The sequence below is a fragment of the Balaenoptera physalus genome, assembly GCF_965194825.1.
Source record: "Balaenoptera physalus genome assembly, chromosome: 2".
NCBI classification, from domain to species: Eukaryota; Metazoa; Chordata; class Mammalia; order Artiodactyla; family Balaenopteridae; genus Balaenoptera; species Balaenoptera physalus.
In genome coordinates this window covers 175925280-175946176 of record NC_138883.1, presented here as the reverse complement: position 1 = coordinate 175946176, position 20897 = coordinate 175925280, and the positions used below count along the sequence as shown (strand labels likewise).

The 20897-nt window shown below is 39.1% G+C and overlaps 1 protein-coding gene across 5 annotated transcripts in view; it reads right to left on the bottom strand.

Moving 5' to 3' along the window:
- The window catches only part of CACNB2 (calcium voltage-gated channel auxiliary subunit beta 2), a 410393-nt gene that overhangs the window by 147022 nt on the left and 242474 nt on the right, over positions 1-20897 (bottom strand). The gene's annotated exons all lie outside the window — the stretch shown is intronic.

Below are 20897 nucleotides of genomic sequence, written 5' to 3'. Positions count from 1 at the left end.
CCTCCCTCCCTCCCTCCCTTCCTAACCCTCCCCACCCCCATTCCTTTCATTTCTAGGCTAAGACCAATCTTCATGACTTAAATGCCAGAAAATACAGTAGAATAGAGGCTTTAGAATAAACGTTGTAGATCAAATGCACCCTCATTGTGGTATCATAACATAAATTAATAAATAGATTACCTACCTTGTTATCAAGTGAATGTAAAACGCATGAGGAATAGAAAATGCATTTCAAGTTTTTCATTCTAGTACAAGTCACAAGGGAGATAGGGGTTTTTCTACACCAACACACAGGCTAGGGGATTCCTAATTTTCCCAGAGGGTTTCCTATAGCAGGGATAGTACAGTAGAAAATTACCATGAAGCACGATTATATCCCATAAAGGACGTCAGGCCCCATAGTCACAAGTGCTGGCATTTTAAATCCAGTCACCCTGCCATAGGGTCAGGTCACGCCTCAGTGAAGACACGAAGTTTCTGTCATTAAGAAGCCCATAATGAGAGGAAGAGAGTAACACACACACACACACACACAATTGTGTGTGATCTCATTCCCTTTTGAACAAAATAAGATTTTAAAAATCCTTTGCTCATAATCAGATGTAGCTTTTAATTACATGGTCATTTTGAGTCCTGTTTCCAGGTTGAAATAATTAAGCAGTTTAAAAGGCCCTCTCCACTGAGTTTTGGCAATGATCTTTTTTTTTTTCTTATATATTTTTTAACATCTTTATTGGAGTATAATTGCTTTATGATGGTGTGTTAGTTTCTGCTTTATAACGGCAATGATCTTTTGAATATTTGCAACAATATATTAACCTTTGACTACTTTACAATATGAGGTGTGACTTGAACTGATGTCCACGTGACTTTCATTCCTTGGATATGTGAAGTACACACTTTCCAAATACTTTTCATTATAGAAGTTACATGTATCCGTTATAGGACAAGAGACACACAGATAACATTTACTTTAAATTCTCCCATCCAAAGAGACTCACTATTAAATGGTAGCGCTGTTTAGCTTCCAGAGTTCTTGCATTTTTGAAATTCACCCTCCAAACGTGTGCCTTACAATTAATCTCCTTCCTTCCGGGAGTGTGGATTTATGCAGTTAGAAGCGGTGTATCTAATTAAGCTTTTGCCTTTGGTACCGTATGGACTTTCTGGGTCGTACTGCCTCAAGTAGTCTTCAATCAGGAAGAGCTGGCAGTCATTTCCGTAAATCCAGAAAATGTTATCACAAGACGTACCCCTGATCTCTCGGGTTCCTGCAGTATGATTAGCTGAACTTTTGTAGTATTTGTCCTGGCAGGTACATCACAGATTTCCTTTTCCACATCTTAATATTCTCATTCCTTATCATACAGTTCCAAAATGCAACCTGCAGCTAATGTCTACCAACAGCTCACCTGGGATCATTTACTTTTATCCGCAGGAGTCTCACTCCAAATTGTGTTCTTTGCTTATAGGAGACGTTAGTTAATTGGATTAATTGATGCTTCTATCTATTATTCAGTTTCTGGCGTTTTCCAATTTATGCCAAATATTTACACACAAAGCATCACACTTTTCCTTTAACACTTTTTTTTGGTATTTATCATGTTTGCTTTTTTCATGCTGTACTCTACGGTTTCAATCATGTCTATTCCCAGGATTGTTTTTCTTGAGTGTTCTTGTACTTCCTCTTTTAAAGCCAAAAGGGTAAGAGACATCAGGCTATTGAAGACTAGCATCTTGGATCCCAAGTGGGTCATCCATTTCTGTAGGAACTCTTCATAGGAAGCCTAAAGCAATGCTCTTGGGCAAAATCAATTTCTCATAGTATCCCAAGGCTACCTCAATTTTAGACAAAGCTGTGTCCCATCCAAAATACTCAAGACTTCAAATGTATAGGACTCATGCATAGGACTCCTCGTGTACAGGGCTCTGCTAAGTTCAAATATGACACAGGCTATTCAGATGAAGCCCATTTTCATTAATATTGTATACTCTGGTTTGCCAATGTCACAAAATTACTATTCAAATCCATTCAATCGTGAAAATCTCAGATGTGACCGGCCTGCCATTTGGCGAAGCTTGAAAATATCAACAGAGGTGATGGTAATAAATCTATGCAAGTTCATCCCTGGTATGATTAAGTAAAAGCTAAAATATTAGCTTCAATTTTCTCAGGAGCATAGGAAAATTTGTAAACTTTGTGTAAGTTTCATAAGTACTGGTGAAGAGATTAAATTTGGCCCCGAAACTAAACCAAACCAAACCGAACAAAAACACACACCACGTGCATCTATTCAGTACTTACTACTTTGGAACCATAAGTGCTATAACTGTAAGTTAAATGCTGGGACTGTGATTTTGTTTCCATCATGGAGCTTGATATTCTAGTGAAGAAGACCAATTAAAATGATTATCAGAAAAATAATTACAGTGAGAAAACAGTGAACAGGCTGAGATGAGAGAATGATGATGGGAAGATGCTACTTTAGATGGGAAGATGATCATCTGAGATGATATTTAAGCTGAAATATCCCAAAAGATAAAGAAAAAACAAGTTAGCCTTTGGATGTGCTGAGAAAAGCAACACAGGAAAAGGGAATGGAATATGCTAAGGCCCCGAGGACAAGGAATGCTTCGCAGTTTGAAGAATTGAACAGAGATCAGTGAGGCTAACGTGCTATCTTGCAGGTGTATTTATTTAAGCCTCCTCTCCTTTCCCTTCTTTTTCTCTCTGCAGTTGACACACCTGGAATACGTATTCTGGGAATCCTTTTCATTTATGCGGCATCACCTCACAGAAAAACTCCTTATACATGTTTGATTTTCTTAATTAGAAGTGGTATTTAAGTTGTCAGTAAATTCCACATAATTGGGAAAATCATGTCTTCTGAGGTTTAAACACAGTTCTCTGAATTTCTTCCTTCTAAATCCAGGGCTATCTCTTAAAGGCTAACATCGGTATATTTTTGAGATTGTTCTATATTACATTAATTCGAGCAATCAATTTATTAAGGCTAGACTATGTAGACGAGTGATAATAATTGCTAATTTTTAATGAATGCTTACACTGTACTAGGCACTGTGCTGATTCGCCAGTGTTACATAATTTAATAATTAATTTTCTCCATTTTTCACTGATGAGAAACTGACATAGAGAAGTTAAGTTACCTGAGTGAGGTTACAAAGCTAAAAATTGATGGGGGTAGGAATCAACCTTCAGCAATCTGAATTTAAGTTCCATGCATGCATCAGTTCAGAAAATTAAAAGCCAGAACAAATCCCTACATGCAACTGATGTTTCTATTAATCAAAAACATTTTTCTTTTTTTTTTTAAATTGAAGTATAGTTGATTTACAATGTTGTGTTAGTTTCAGGTGTCCGGCAAAGTGATTCAGTTTATACACACACACACACACACACACACATACTATATATCACACACACACACATACTATATATATATTCTTTTTCAGATTCTTTTCCAGTATAAGTTATTACAAGATATTGAATATAGTTCCCTGTGCTATAGAAAACATCTTTTTCTGTCTGCCAGGCACACATATAAACTTTTCTAAAGGTCGTAATGTGTCATGATGACTTCCAAGTTCTCATCTCTATCTCTGCTGAGCTTGGCACCCTCCCCCACTTCCTTTCTGCCCGTCCCTCTCCCTTCCCCATCCCCTCACTCACCCCCCACACATATACATCTTCACAGATTCTCAAATTTTATCTTTCTCAAAGGCACAAGGAAGGTGCAATGAAACAGATAATTTCTCATTCATCAATGTAACACAGTTTTGTGAAAAGTTGCCTGATACCCTGAAATTTTCCTCACTTCAGAGTATCTCAGTTGTAAAGCATTCTTTTTTTACTTATCTGCAATGGAACATAGATAAGTAGAATAGGAAAACAATGGAAGTCAAGAAAGCAGGTATTTAAGTTTTCCCCTTTTCCCTGAAAATGAACATAACTTTGGCAAGCTGGCTTTCAGCAGCCTCTTTGGCAGCTACTCTGGCCTGAAGCTGGCTGGAATTCAAGGGTCTCCTGACTAATCTTTTAGTTCAATAGAACAGTTGCTAGTTTTCAGCACTGAAACTAAAGTTACTACAGAGTAGAAATGATAGGTCCAAGTCTCAGAGATGTGACTAACTTACATATTTTTAAAAGTAATATATTAAAACACCGTTATTACCAAATTATTCCTCGAATTGAGGGTATGATGGATGTTTACGTTTCATAGAAGAGTCCAATATTTGTAAAATGTGACACTGTTAAAAAGAACCACTATGAAAAAGCTAATATTAGATGGGAAATTTAACATTATTTTGAGTTTAGGATAGATAGGATAGGATAAAAAAGCGTAGGATAAATAATTTCCCTTCACAATTACAACAGTGTTTGTGTATGTTGGGGGAGTTTTTTAGCCTATAATATATATTTATATATTATATACATATATTATATATTCTATAATATATAGCCTATAATATATATTTTAGCCTATAATATATATTTACTGATGGTGAGAGATTACCAGTGTTTTTTCATGCTAATATAATTTCTTAAAAAATTTATTTTTCATTCATGAGAATAAAAATGAACAGGTAAGAAGAAGAAAATTAGTGGCCTGGGATAGTTGGACTTACTCAAAATATTGCTGAAAAAAATTAAAGGAGTGAATGAAGCACACATAGGAAATTCTGGGTATAGGAATTCTTGATGGGTATGGATATAGCAAGAAGCTCTGAGTGGGCATCACAACCTTTAGTCTTCTACTGAATCATTCCACTCAGCATACACACATGTTATTATTTCCCTCTGCCTAATCAATCAATGTGATACACCACATCTACAAAAGAAAAAAAACCACATGATCATCTCAACAGATGCAGGAAAAGCATTTGATAAAATTCAACATCCATCCATGATAAAAACTCTTACCAAAGTGGGTTTAGAGGGAACATATCAAATAAAATAATAGCTAAATAGATATAAAGTAATAATAGATAAATCAATATAAATAAATAATAGATAAGTAAATATAAAATAATAATAGGGAAATAATAGGAAATATTAATAATAGGGAAATAACAGGAAAAATAATCATAATAGGGAAATAATAAAAGCTATTTATGACAAAACCACAGCCAATATAATGCTCAATGATGAAAACCTGAGAGCCTTCCAGCTAAAGTCTGGAATAAGACAAGGATGCCCACTTTCACCACTTCTATTCAACCCAGTATTGGAAGTCCTGGCCACAGCTATCAGACAAGAAAAAGAAATAAAAGGTATCCAAATTGGAAGGGAAGAGGTAAAATTGTCATTATATGCAGATGACATGATACTATTATTTCCCGCTGCCTAAGAAAACCTCCCCTGGACTTCATTTTCTCTGCCAGCTTTCACCCCATTTCTTTGCTCTCCTTTGCAGAAAAAAAAAAAAAAGCCTAAAAGAAGTTGCCCCTGCTCACTTCAGTTCTTCTCTGCGGATCTCTCTTAAGCCTACTCTCTCCCACCGCCGTTCCCAAAACTGCTCAAGGTCATCAGCAATGAATCAAATCCCAGGGTCAATTCTCAGTGCTCATCTTAACCTATCAGTAGCATTTAGCCTGGTTGTTTAATATCACTCTCCACCCTTTATTCACTCACTCAAAGTTGCTTTCTCAAAGCACTCTCTCTCGGTCTTTCTCTTACCCACTGGCTGCTCCTTCGGAGTCTGCTTGGCTGGGATCTCCTCTTCCACCCCTCTCCTCCACCCTCCCCTCTCACGCACAACCTCCTTCTTTCTGCTCCAACCTCACTGATGCCCCTCACAGGCACCAGGAAAGCTCTCTCCCTAGATTTCCACACGATGATCACTTCCTTCAAGTCTTTGCTCGGTTGGCGCCTTTTCGATGAAGACTTCCTCTACCATCCTGTTTAAAACAGCAATCCCCACTGCCCTCCAGCATCGCTCATCTCACTTACCATGTTCAACTTTTTAAAAATAGTGCTTTTACCTCCTAGTATACAATATAATTTACTTATTATGTTTATTGTTTAGTGTCTATCTCCCTCCACTAGAATATAACATCCATGAGGGCAGAGATTTTTCTTTTCTGTTTCATTTACTCATTTATCCCAAGTGCCTAGAAAAGTGCCTGGCACAGAATACATGCTCTGTGAACATGTGTTGGATGAATGCATAGGGTTACCAGAGAGAGAGAGAGCCTCTTCCTCCTCACATCCTAGATCCTGAAGCTCTTCTAGCTGTACAGGGTCCTCCTTAGCATTCCTGAACATTTCTAAACATTCCTAACTATTCTCATGTCTCTTCCTTGCTAAAAAAACCAACCAAACAAAAAATAAAACAAAACAAAATAAAAAACACCAGCAGCAATCTTACCCATAGTTAATGTCAATAAATATTTGCTATGATGAGTAGAAGAATAAAACAAAAACGTCAGCCTGAAGATATACTTGGTATCTTATCATAAACCTCAATAAATACCAAGTTCATTAACATAGTGTAAATGTCAACTGTCTGATGATTAAATAAACATGTTCCATAACAAGCAAGCTACTAAAAAGAAAAGTCATTACACTTAAAACTTATATAGTATCCTTCCAAGAAATGTAAGAGAGATTCTGACATTTTAAAAATGTAATTAAAGCTTATTTTCTATGAAGCGGCTTCTTCTCCCATTAATTGCACTTCTTCATTCCAGGGACTTAAATTTCCAATCCTAACACTGCTAATGACTCATTGTGTAGCCACAGGCAAGTCATGTAAATATTCCCCAGGCTAATTCCCCCTCTGAAAAATGAGTACAGTAAATCAAAGCTACCAGAAAGAATATTCTTGAGAATTTCCTTACAGATGGTTGAAAATACATTGTAAATATGACATATTCAAATAGACTGTTTACAGACTGTTACTTCTCATACACTGCTCCTGCTGGTCCTATGAGAATAGAGTTTAAATTCACAGCAGAAAAAAAACGTGACTATACATATAACTTCTAGTAAGATGGAATGTTTAAAAAATCAAGCCAGCACAGGAGGAAGATATTTCTTCAAGCAATTTTGGATCATATATTTAAAAGGAAAGCAACTATTAACTGGACAAATACACAACTCTGGAACATCTTAACAGGCTCTCTACTACTAAATAAAGATCACATCAAAAGATGACATGTCCAGCTGCAAGCTTTTTCTTGAGTGGCAGAACAATCAAACAATGAATCTTGGATCCTGCCTTCCAGAGAGAATTCTCCCAGGTGGCAATGAACCATCAATCCACAGACATTAAAGGATAATCAGCACGTGTATCCTCCAGGGAACCCCAGAGCTGTGATAAGGGATACGGCTTCAGTCCTTAAAGACTGTACCTTCTGAAATTTTCTTTGCATATACCTAAGTTTTTCTCATTGATACGAAACACAGTAAGAGAACAATAGACATAAGCAGACAAAGGTTATGGATACAAGATTCACAAAAAAAGCAGTTACCCACAAGCATCTGGAAAAAATGTTCAGTCTCACTAAATTAGACACAATACCATTTCCTCATTAAACGAGTACTCTCTGCAAAGTGCCAATTCACAATGTTATGAGGACACATTACAACCAATGCTTTCACATCTTGTTCATAGTTTTACTTTAGTACAACCCTTTGGGAAAACCAGGTTCTTTTTGTTTGTATCTAGATATGTATCTAGACTAAAATGTATCTAGATTAATGATTTCACTTCTGGGACCTGTCTTTAAAAAATTCTTAAATTATGGTTCATAAACTTAGATTATTATACAACCTTAATAATTGTTACAGAGACTAAAGGGCATTATAGGCAAATGTTTATCATGATCGTATTTGGTAAAAAAAAAAAACAAAGAAAGAAAAAAAAACCTGAATCATTTCTATAAATACATACATTCATGTATGTAAAAACACTGGGAGTACACAAAAATAACAGGAGATGGAGGACTAGATTCATTTTTTTTTTTAATCCAGGGAACTAATTTTAATTTTTTTCTGTAATGTTACCATTTTTGTGATTAGAAGTAAAAAGCTCATGCTTGTTGCAATTGAAATGTCTAACAAAACACTCTGAAATATTTTTGGTGTTGCAAAAAGAGTGTTTGCAGATTCATATTTTCCCTAATTTGTTGCTTTAACCTTGATAGTTTTTTGCCTGTGGGGAAGGGAAGCAAACTTGGGATCTTCTGAAAAACTCCTGATTCAAGTCAAAAAAAAAAAAAAAAAGAAATAGAGTAAATGTTGATGCAGGAATTGTATCAGGAAAGAAACAAGGATTAAAAGAAAAATATTTCCACATGAAATGTTAACATTTTAAAGTATTACATTTCTCTGTAGACAATGTATTAAAATGATTATTTGAAGTCTCCACTGAAACACTGGGCTTTTCTCATATGACTGGTTAAATGATTTTTGGTACTAGGTTAGATACTTAAGCAGGCCAAATGACTCAGTAATTTGGTAATACATTATTAATATACTGCTCTAAAAGTCTAACCTTCCAGAAAGATATGACTTTGGTTCAGAGAGATTTAATATTAAAAATAGGCTACACGATCAGGGAGTTGACAGGAAAAGGGCCGGTGGTGTGTAGCACTTGGTGATAAAGCACCACAAAGTACCCTACTGACCTAAAATAGTTAACGCATCCTTTAAGCAGCTAACCTACCTTCAGGAGGTGATTTAAGAACTAGAGACAATTTGGTTCATTACAAATCTATGTTTAGAAATATGCTGCAAATTTCAGATTGGTCAGCTGGAGATGTGCCGTTGGTTATATTAATATATTATTAATGTTAGAAAATCCAGACTCTATTCAGAATGTTTCCCAAAACACTGGACATATACAGTTGGTAAAAAGCAATTCATGTAATATTTCCTGTCTCACAAATAAGAAAGCTTTTTTTTTTGGCCGCGCTGCGTGGCTTGCGGGACCTCAGTTCCCCAGCCAGGGATTGAACCCAGGCCACAGCAGTGCAAGCCTGGAACCCTAATCACTAGGCCACCAGGGAACTCCCAAGAAAGCATTTTTTTAATTGCAAATATTCAATACATGGTGCCGTTGGCTGAATGCTTGTGTCCCCCCCAAATTCATATGTTGAAACTGGATCCCCAAGGTGATGGTATTAGGAGGTGGGGCTTTGGGGAGGTAAAAAATCATGAGGGTGGAGCCCTTACGAGTAGGATTAGTGCCCTTGTAAAAGAGACCCCAGAGAGCTCCCTTGCCCCTCTAACAAGTGAGGACATAATGAAAAGATGGCCATCTATGAACCAGGAACTAGACTCCCTGCCAGCACCTTAATCTTAGACTTCCAGCCCCGAGAACTGTGAGAAATTTCTGTTGTTTATAAGCCACTCAGTCTGCGGTATTTTGTGATAGCAGCCCGAATGGACTAAGACACGTGGAAATACACGCTCTGCTTTAAGTTTAAAAGTATAATGAACTTCAACGATGATAAAACTTCTATCAGGCAGGGCAACACAAGGCTTGACAGTTTGGTAAGAAGAGAGTTTGGGTAAAGGTTAGAAAAGACCTGGTGACTGCTGGCCATGCCTCTGACCCTTGACCTTTGGCCTGGTGACACTGTTTCATAGATGCTACAGCATGCTTATGCTACATGCCAGAGGCTTCTACTGTTAGAACAGACAGCAAACTCGGGCCCTCCAAACCAAAGCTAAACCGACTCTGTCTTCCACTTCATTTAAATTACAGTCATTCAATATTGCAGACAGTTAAATATTATTATCTTCCCTCTCCAACGCACACATACATTAGAATGTAATGTCCATGAGGAGGGCAGGGATTTTTTTTTTTTCACCTCCGTACCCTCGGCGCCAGTGTGTATGAGACGAGCTGGGACCCGGGACCCTTGGCTGCAGCGCTGGCACCTGGACAGACTCCTCCTTGAGCCACAAAATACAAAGAAACTATAAGGGGCTAAAAATAACTGAGTGCATGTGCAGCTGGGGCAAATTATGGACAACAAGATACGAAAAGACCAAAAAGCCAACTGCCACTTCTGAAGATGCAGGAGCAAAAGCAGGGTGGGCAAAAGCATGGTACTGTATACGACCCCTGCACACAACACCACCAAAGGGGTGGGCAAGCCACCTAAGCTGCCCCTCCAACTCAACCCCTGGACCTGCCCCTACCCTCAGCCTTTATACGGAACTCACTCGCCGCCCCCCCTTCCCCCAGGACCGAGTGAGCCAGGGAACCTGTTACTTGTTCTCGTTCCCCTCTGCTGCACCAGGAGCCCCAGTAAAGCCTTGCCTGAATTTCTTGTCTGGCCTCTTACCAATTTCTATTGATTAAGGAGGCCAAGAACCTCGGTCAGTGACATAGACATCTGGGAAGAAGACAAGATTGGGGGCATTTACATTCTAGTGAGGGAGACAGATGTGACACAGGTAAATAACACAAAAATTATTTTATGACTGCCATATCATACAAGGTAGCTCTACATGGTCTGGGTACTAGAGACCCTGGGATTCTCTGGCCAAATGGCCATGAGCCCATTTCTCAGGACTGCCTGGGCCTCTTCTCACGTTCATCCTTCTCAGGATATACTTCCCCACCTGTGTGTGCACCCCGAAACCCAGGGGTGGCCAAGGGCAGCTGTCTGCTGAGGGGGGAGTGATGAATGGGAGCTTGAATGCATAGGCTTGGCTGTCCACTCACATCAGGCACCTTGACCGAGCCCACCGGGATATGGGGCCTGCGTGCTGGCTCTCTCCCCACTGCCGCGTTCCCACGGAGAACTTCAAGGACAGTTCTAAACTCAGACTGGCCTTCTCAGTCATTAGAAAGGTATGCACTGCGCTGGTCCTCTTGCCCCCATCCAGCAGAGGCCGTCTACCACAATGCCAAGGACTTTGCTGTGTTAATATCTGGATCTTCCGCCCCTGCCTGATGACCTGGCACTCACCCTGGTGCACACCAGGTGCTCAATAAGTTATTTTGGGTAAATGAATACAGTGTATGTCTATCATATCAAACGCTGGGTGATACTGGGTGTTCAACAGGTACAAAGTTAACTTCCGTGACCTCGGTAAATGTTCCAAAGATTGTTTGGCCCATAAGATAGCATCTATATTTCCTGCCAACGGGGCATCCAATCATGGGTAAAACAACACCTGCACCATCCCATGGTCTGAGAAAACACAGAGGAAAGACACCAAGCAAGCTCAACAAGGAATCTTCAGTGCAGAGAAAAGAGAAAACTGCAGTAAGCAGAGAGGAAAACAGCTCCTGACGTGATAGGCATTTGCAAAGCCCATCAGAGGAGACAATCCTCCTGAAAAATCTGGCAAAATCTGGACGATGCTAGAAGACAGGAGATCCAGACTGAGGCTGGGCATGGTCTTTTCCCTTTCCTTTCCTTTCCTTTTCTTTTCCTTTCTTTTCTTTTTTCTCTCTCCTCCCTCCCCTTCCTTCCTCCCTTCCCCCCTTCCTTCCTTCCTTTCCCTAAGAGTTTTAGCCTTCTTTAATACGCTTTAAGAAGGCTTTAATAGCCTTCTTTAAAACACAAATTAATATCAGAGGCCCACTTTATATTATTTATACTTGTACGTAATTTTTTTTGAGGACCATATGCTAAAAATACATGAAAGCAAAAAAACAAACAAACAGAAAACTCGAAAGCCTCACTCCGTAATGGAAGTTCAATCCTTTTCAAGTCATCCTTTCGTGATGTCCATGAAGCACTAAAGAATGTTTCCACATAGTATGCGGAGAGATGCCTGGAATGGGCAGGGCCTCTGTGCCTGAGGCCGGCAGGATTTCAGAGCGCTGGGTGAGACACACCACGAACGCGTGGCTGTCCATGTAAACTGTGTGTATTTCATGAAGGCCAGGCTGACGAGTATGATTCTAGCCCTCCACGTTCCCACCTCTGCAGGCAACTAAATCACAGTAAAACCAGCCTCCTCACAGGGAGGAGCCTGTGATTCCCGACAACGCAACCAAAGGGCAGCAGCCAGCAGTATAATTTCCCCAGTGGGCACTGCCTCCGAAGATGTGGTCTTAGCAGTGAGGATCAACAGCTCTGTAGATCTCACTTCTTTCTACTTTCAGAGAACCCGCTGCTCTCATTCTCAGATTGGCTTCTGGGGGTGCTTACAAGTAAGGCCGCCCACCATGAGAGGGAAATGTGCTAATTAATATAAAATTTGGATTGCATGGAGAAAAGTCTATACATTTTCTTTTTTTTTTTTTAAACATCTTTATTGGAGTATAATTGCTTTCCAATGGTGTGTTAGTTTCTGCTTTATAACAAAGTGATCAGTTATACACATACATATGTTCCCATATCTCTTCCCTCTTGCGTCTCCCTCCCTCCCACCCTCCCTATCCCACCCCTCTAGGTGGTCACAAAGCACCGAGCTGATCTCCCTGTGCTATGTGGCTGCTTCCCACTAGCTATCTATTCTACATTTGGTAGTGTATATATGTCCATGCCACTCTCTCACCCTATACATTTTCTAAAAGTGGGATTCCCCCAGTTGGGATATTATTTCTTCGCCTTCCTATTCATCTTTTCTTTAGTGATCTAAAACGTTAAGACTAGCCTGATGCGTCTTCCTCTAAAAATAACCTGCAAAAATTAGCGTTTCTAATGAATCATTTCTCACTTACTTTGAAAAATAATTGAAATCAGGAACATCCTCAAAATAGTTCTTGACCCCCATGCAAAGAGTGAACTTTGATTTTCATAGTTAGTTGTAATACTCAAGGGTTTTCAACCAATAAATCCTTTCATTTTTTTGGCTAAAGCAAAGACAAAATGAAAATGTGGCTTGGTGATTCAGTCAACATTAAAATATATATATATATTTTAAAGGAATTAGGAATACTGTTGTTCTTGAGATAAAAGCTTGAACCTGACTGAATTAAAACTAAAATTTTTAATTTAAAACATTTAAAAAAATGTAAAAACATGGTTTTTTGTTGGTTTTTCTTTTTTCAATAAATCTTGAAGCTATTATGCTGAGTGAAAGAAGCCAATCACAAAAGGGTAAATGCTGTATGGTTCTACTTCCACGAGGTACCAACAGTAGTCACATCCACAGGGACAGAACGTAGAATGGGGGGTATCAAGAGCTGGGGACGAGAGGGGGTGGGGAATTCGTGTGTAATGAATGCACTTGATGCCATAGAATTGTACACTTAAAAAAATGGTTAAAATGGAAAATTTTGTTACGTATATTTTACCACAATAAAAAAAATTACCAAAAACCCCCCAACGTGGTTTCTGGTAGGGAAATCCTCATTAAGCTTCCAAACTTAAAAAAAAAAGTGACAGAGAGTGAGAAATTCTATTAAGCCGACAAATATAACAAAGTCAGCTCCTGGGATTGACACATATACACTACTGATACTCTGTATAAACTAGACAACTACTGAGAACCTGCCGTAGAGCACAGGGAACTCTCTACTCGATGCTATGTGGTGACCTAAATGGGAAGGAAACCCAAAAAAGAGGGGGGTATATGTATACGTATAGCCGATTCACTCTGCTGTGCAGTAGAAACGAACAAAACATTGTAAAGCAACAATACTCCAATAAAAAAAACAAAACAAAACAAACCCCACCAAAGTCAGCTCCAGGAAAGCAAGGCCTGCTCTCTGCTTTTTTTGTTCCAGGGGGTTCGGAGGGGAAGGGAGGAAGGGGAGATACTTTTTTGTTTTCTAAGCTGAAGTTTGAAATTCCAACCAGCCTCAAACTGTTCCTACACTGATTTGGGAAGATTCTTACTACCAAAGTCACCGTGGCATCTAATAATTACGGTTCTGAATTAGTAATTGATCTAAAGCGTGTGCCTCAAATACATTCTGTATAAAGCAATCACATCTAGAGAAAGAAATTCTGCGTGTGCTATATAATTATAAAAATCAGAGACCTTCGGGTTGTGTCAGTGTTTTAGGTAACAAATAATTTCAGCACTAAGATACCCAATTAACACTCATTCAGAATTAAAATGTTGACATATCACCAAGTATGCTGTCGTGAGTGGAGGAGAATAATTCAAATATAAAAATTGACACTTTTCAGGATTTGTATTCGGGCCTACCAAGAAGTTTACTATAATTACTGGCTGGGTTTTCTTTGTCACTGGTCCCTGTAATTTCATCCTTCCAGGTTTCTTCTCCTGCACAACCACTCCGCATCCCCACTCCGCCGTGAAACACACACACACACACACACACACACACACACACACACAGGCTCTTGACTAGACCATTTCTCTAACAAGAATACCTTCCACAAGCAGCGGAAGCATCATGTCCCTGCATCCTAATTAACATAAAGACAATGACCCAATCAAACAGCCAAAGGAAGGAGTTCAAGGACCCTGTGTATTTCATAATCACCATTTTCATTCAGTTCCCGGATCTGGGTAGAAACTGAAACATAACATCTGAATTAGGAGCAAAGGGTGTTTGAGTTGGCAAATATAATTTTCAGAAACCTCAAAAAAATAGCTACCTACCGAGGGACTCCTACAGTACATTCCCAAATTTTATACCAGGCTCAAGGAGAAAGCATTACACGTTTCCTCATATAAACATATCTTCAGGGTTCTAACCACACAGATTCTAGCAGGGCCCAGCCAGCCCGCTGCCTCTTTTTGTACGCCTTGTGAGCTAAGAATAATGTTCACGTTTTTAAGTAGTTAGAAACAATCAACAGAACAATATCTCATGACATGTGAAAATTACATGAAACTCCAAGTTCCGTGCCCATAAATAAAAACTTTATTGGCACATAATCACACTCAGTCAATTCCACATTTCCTCTGGCTGCTTTTGTGCTACAAAAGCAAAGCTGAGTGGTTAAGACAGAGAATGTATGGCCTGAAAGCCAAAAATATTAATATTTCCTATCTGGCCTTTACAGAAAGTTTGTCAACTTCTGTATTACGTGATAACGCCAGGCTTAAAATTATATAGCTTGCATAGTAGTGATATCTAATTAATCAAATTATTCTGTACTCCAATTCCTTTTTTTTTTTTTTTTTTTTAACAAGAGCAACTGAAGGGTTTATTTTTGGAGGACATCTGTGTGGCACAAGAAATTTCCTGCCCTTTATAGACATTCCCTAATCAAAATTATTTATACTTTAACTAGCATCTTAGTACAGTTGGTTTTCAAACCAGTGACAACGTCAATGAATGAGAAAAGAGTTTTCTTCTCCAAATCCACGTCCAAGGCATGTGGAAGCAGCTTCATGGTAGTTTTCAGCACATTAAGAAACCAGGAAAATTAAAGCATCCTTCAGACAGAGATACAGGCAACACCATTCATTGAGGCATTCAGTGTGCACATCTGCTGATAATCATGTCCAGGCCCCTGAACATCAAGGCCATCACTCAGCGCACGGGCCCCTGTGCATCCCCACTAAAGGTCAAGGAGAACTGAATTTTCACTTGCTCACTAGCAGTATTTTGTGACAAATATTGCCTTCCGTTTCCCAGTTTCAAGGAACTAGAATACTTAGGAAAAAGTTTTTGTTTTAGGTCTTCATCGATTAAAAGCTGCGTTTTCTAATTTCAATTGCCTGACATTTTCCCAGTGCGCAGCTCTGAAAGCTGGATCCAAAGAGTAAACAACATCTCTCAGAGGATTTAGAAAATGATTAATTTAACGATGGACTTCATCCCCATTAGCACATTGAGATTGTCTTTACTTTAATAAAGATACACGGACCTTTCTCCTTTCCTGCACTGATACACAACGGGGGTAGGGGTGAAATCACAGGACAAAATAAAAGACAACAGGATGCATCAAAACACCCACTTCTCTATTACTTTCGGGCTCTAATATCACGGAAAGTAGGAACTGCTCCCCAGGCTACCTCTGAGACACAGCCTTTCTGTCTTTACTAAAGGACCTTTTTTAAATAAAATTTTTTATTTTCATTGAAGTCTAGTTGATTTACAATGTCATGTTAATTTCTGCTGTACAGCAAAGTGACTCCGTTAGACATATATGTATTCTTTTTCATACTCTTTTCCATGATGGTTTATCACAGGATATTGAATATAGTTTTCTGTACTATACAGTAGGAACTTGTTGTTTATCCATCCTATATATGCTAGTTTGCATCTGCTAATCCCAAACTCCCACTCCATCCCTCCCCCCAACTCCCCTCCCCCTTGACAACCACAAGTCTGTTCTCTATGTCTGTGAGTCTGTTTCTGTTGCATAGATAAGCTCATTTGTGCCATTATTTTAGATTCCACTTATAAGTGATATCATACGGTATTTGCCTTTCTCTTTCTGACCTACTTTGCTCAGTATGATCATCTCTAGGTCCATCCATGTTGCTGCAAATGGCATGATTTCATTCTTTTTTATGGCTGAGTAATATTCCACTGTATATATATATACCACTTCTTCTTTATCCATTCATCTTAAAGGAACTTTTCTTTAGGGGGCAGTGTAACAGATATTAAATCGGACACTTCTTTGTTGGGTGGTGTTGGACAAGCTATAGAACATCTTTAAGGCTGAGTGTCTTTATCTGGAAAATGGGAAGGAGACAGCACTCCAGGCAAAGAGTTGTTGTGATGCTAAATAATGCTTGAAGAGGGCAGTGCGGGTGCAGAGGTGCTCAGGAACTGAGCGCCATGTAGCCTGCTCTGTTCTTGTTGTACAGGACATGAAAGGCTAAGTACGGCATCGAGAGCGCTAAGCACTTTACACAACAAAGAAAACCTACCTGGGTGACAAAGGATGTCCTTTGAAACACAGCTCAGCAATTCATGAGCTTTGACTAACCTGATATGGCCTCAGTTTTATCTCTCAAGCCACCCCATTCTCCTTCACTCCAAACCAAGGAGACACCTCCCTTCCTTATTAATTCAGGATTAACCCCTCAGTTAAGGGTGATCTTGTGATTCTATCTGCCCCCTACCCCCCAGTTCTACCTGGCACCTCTTAGCCACGGACCCTCCCCTAAGCCCTCTCTACCTTCCGGAAACCTGCGATAACATCTCGTGCTCAAGTCTTTCTCATTCATCAACTGTCCTGCTTAGTAAGGCGTTCTGGGTGATCTCTGCATCTCTTTTAATGTCCATTGAAGCATGACTTTATGTTTTGTGTCTCTATATAGTTTCCTTTTCCTCTGTCATTCTGTCGATCCTGAGTCATAACTCACCCTGATGTACCTGTAATTATTTGTTTTTTCTCTAAATCAATGCAGGAATTAAGATGAAAATGGGCGGAGGGAAGGAGGGAGGTTACTTATTATTATTATTATTTATTTATTTATTTTTTACAGTCACTTCTATTCCCCTCAGGGTTGAACATCAGTATTATCTTGGAGAGAACACCAATACGAGTGTGTACCAATGACACATGGACTTCTTAGAGCTCTATGGGATAAATACTTCCCCCAAAGGAAATCACAGACCGACTGGCTTAACAATTCTAACACCTTAAGCATTATATAAAAACAAAACAAACTCTAAGGAAAAATCTGAAGGAGCATATAGGCTAACCCCAAAGGCTTAAGAAAGCAAATGGAGAAACCACGAGAGGAGCAGCACAGAGCAATGGAGGGCTTGGATTTTGCCATCAGGTTGACTCAAGCTTGAATTCCGGTTCTACCTCTTACTAGCTATGTCATCTTGGGTACCTGTTTAAACTCTCCAAACTCGGTTTCCTCATCTGTAAATTGTGGATGGCAAAAAAATTGTTGTGAATAATTACTATATGTAAATCACTTAAATTAATGCCTTACACATAAATATTCCATTAATAATAGCAGCTGTCTTCCTCCCCATCCTCCCCCTCCTCCTCCCATCCTTCCCCTCCCCCTCCCCTTCTTTCCCTCCTCCTCCCCTTCCCCTTCCTCCTCCCTTCCCCCTCCTTCCCCTCCTCCTCCCCCCTCCTCCTCCCCCAAACCAAACCAGTGGCTCTAGGGTGCTTCCTGCACCATCCACCGTGAAAACCTCCAGGGAGAGCTGCACACAATTTGGACTGATGGTGGTCCTGTTAAGAGGGCGCTCAGCGGCTCCCAAGAAAGAGATGGCTGTAGCAGGGGATGCTGGAGGTCTCACGGGTAGGTTCCTTCCCTCGGGAATCATAACAGCAAAGTATGGTGTCTGGGGAGCACTGAGGGACTCGGAATTTCTGAAGTCAGTTGCACAGAACCAAGTCAGAATTGGGAAACTTTTCATTTAACGAAGTTCCTTTCTGGTTCATGGGTCATAGGGTGGGTAAAAGCAAAAGTTCTCAGTCCATTAGGAGACACCCCCCTGCCCCCTCTGGGTGGTGTGCAGTCATTGAAAAGGCAACACTCCTGGGAGTGCGGGATTAGCAGATGCAAATTGGTATATATAGGATGGATAAACAACAAGGTCCTACTGTATAGCACAGCAAACTATATTCAATATCCTGTGATAAACCATAATGGAAAAGAATATGAAAAAGAATGTATATATATGTATAACTGGGTCATTTTGCTGTACAGCAGTAATTAATATAACATTGTAATTCAACTATACTTCAATAAAAAATAAATTAAAAAAAGAAAGATAACACTCCTGGGGGGGAGGGATAAATTGGGAGATTGGCACTGACATATACACACTACTATATTTAAAACAGAAACCAACAAGGACCTACTGTATAGCACAGGGAACTCTGCTCAGTATTCTGTAATAACCTAAATGGGAAAAGAATCTGAAAAAGAATGGATATATGTATAACTGAATCACTTTGCTGTACACCTGACACAACATTGTAAATCAACTCTAGTCCAATAAATAAAAATCAAAAAAAAAAAAAGATAAGGCAACACTCCTAAAATGTCAGGTAGGCCTTTTGACCATACATGCCCCGATGATCGGGATTATGATCATAGCAGCCAGCATGTAACATCTGCCGTGTGCAAAATTACCGCCCTAGGTGATTTACATGTAGATTAACTACCTTAATCCTCACAACAACCTATGAGGGAGGTACTACTACTGTCCCTGTTTTACAGGTCAAGTGAGTGTGCCTGAAATGTCACACAGCTAGTAAGTGACAGAGCCAGGGTCTGAACTCAGGCCAGATGGCTCCAGAGTCTACTTCAACCACCATGCTTACATCAATCTATTTTTAAAATTGATATATAATTGACATATAAGACTGTATTCATTGTAAATGTACAACATAATGATTTCATATACACATCTATTGTGAGTTTAATTAACATCCATCACCACACGTTGTTACAATTTTTTTCTTGCAATGAGAACTTTTCAGATCTACTCTCTTAGCCAGTTTCAAACAGACAATAAAGTATTGTTAACTAGAGTCTCTATGCTGTACATTATACCCGCAGGACTTATTTATGTTCTAACTGGAAGTCTGTACTTTTGGACCACCTTCACCCATTTCACACCCCATCCCATGCCTGCCCCCCCACAACTACCAATCTGTACTATCTATGAGTCCAGTTTTTTGTTTTTTTAAGACTCCACATGTAAGTGAGATCATTTGTCTTTCTTTGTCTGACTTATTTCACTTAGCGTAATGCCCTCAAGGTCCATCCATGTTGCCGCCAATGGCAGGATTTCCTACTTTTTTATGTTTGAATATTATTCCATTGCATCAAATTAACCTTTCTAAAAATGACAGTCGGATAAAGAAGATGTGGTACATATATACAATGGAAAATTACTCAGCCATAAAAAAGAATGAAATAATGCCATTTGCAGCAACATGGACGGACCTAAAGATTGTCATACTGAGTGATGTAAGTCAGACACAGAAAGACGAATATCATATGATATAGCTTATATGTGGAATCTAAAAATATGGTACAAATGAACTTATTTACAAAACAGAAAGAGAGCCACAGATGTAAAAGAACAAACTTATGGTTATCAGGGGGGAAAAAGAGGGGAGGGATAAATTGGGAGATTGGGATTGACATATACACACTACTGTATATAAAACAGATAACTAATAAGGACCTACTGTATACACAGGGAACTCTCCTCAATACTCTGTAATGACCTATATGGAAAAAGAATAAAAAAAGAGTGGATATATGTTTATGTTTAACTGATTCACTTTGCTGTACAGCAGAAACTAACACAACATTCTAAATCAACTATACTCCAATAAAAATTAAAAAAATAAAACAATAACAATGATAGTCAATATTACAGTGACATGAACTCGAACACTGTTGGCGGACATCTAAATTAGTGCAACGTTTCTGAAAAGCAGTTTGGAAAGACATATTCCTCTTCTAAAAGTACATATTCAGTAAATCTGTTTTTTAGAATCTACGTGAAGGAAATAAAGATGCAGAAAAGATAGTTATGTACAAGAATGTTCACCATGGGATGATACACACACACACACACGCATGTGTGTACATATACGTACCCGTGTATGTGTGTGCAAAGCAATCTAAACGTGCAACAATGAGAGAATGGTTAAATTATAGAAAGTACTTTGAAAATTATATTCTATAAGCATGGATGACTTTTTTAGTGCCAAAAGAATGATGGGAATTTTAAATAAGTATGAGCTTTTATTTTTAACTAGCAGACTACTCCCACCCTCACTCAGACTAGCTCCCTGATGAAGCTCTGTTTAATAGAGATGAAAACTTGTGACTAATAGCTTGAGCTCACCCTGGGTTCATTCTTTTTAAAATAGAATTTGCTGAAAAGGAAATTCTGGCTATATTCCAAAGAAGGCCTGCCAGACACATCCTTCCACATCTTGCAAGCAGGAGGGCAGAACTTCACTTTGCTATGGCCCCAACCATGAGTTACAGAGGGGGGCAGAATTTATAAGACATTTTACTGGCTGTTTGGGGGGACTCCATAAACTCTAAGAGGGGAAGGCAAAGAGGAATTTTA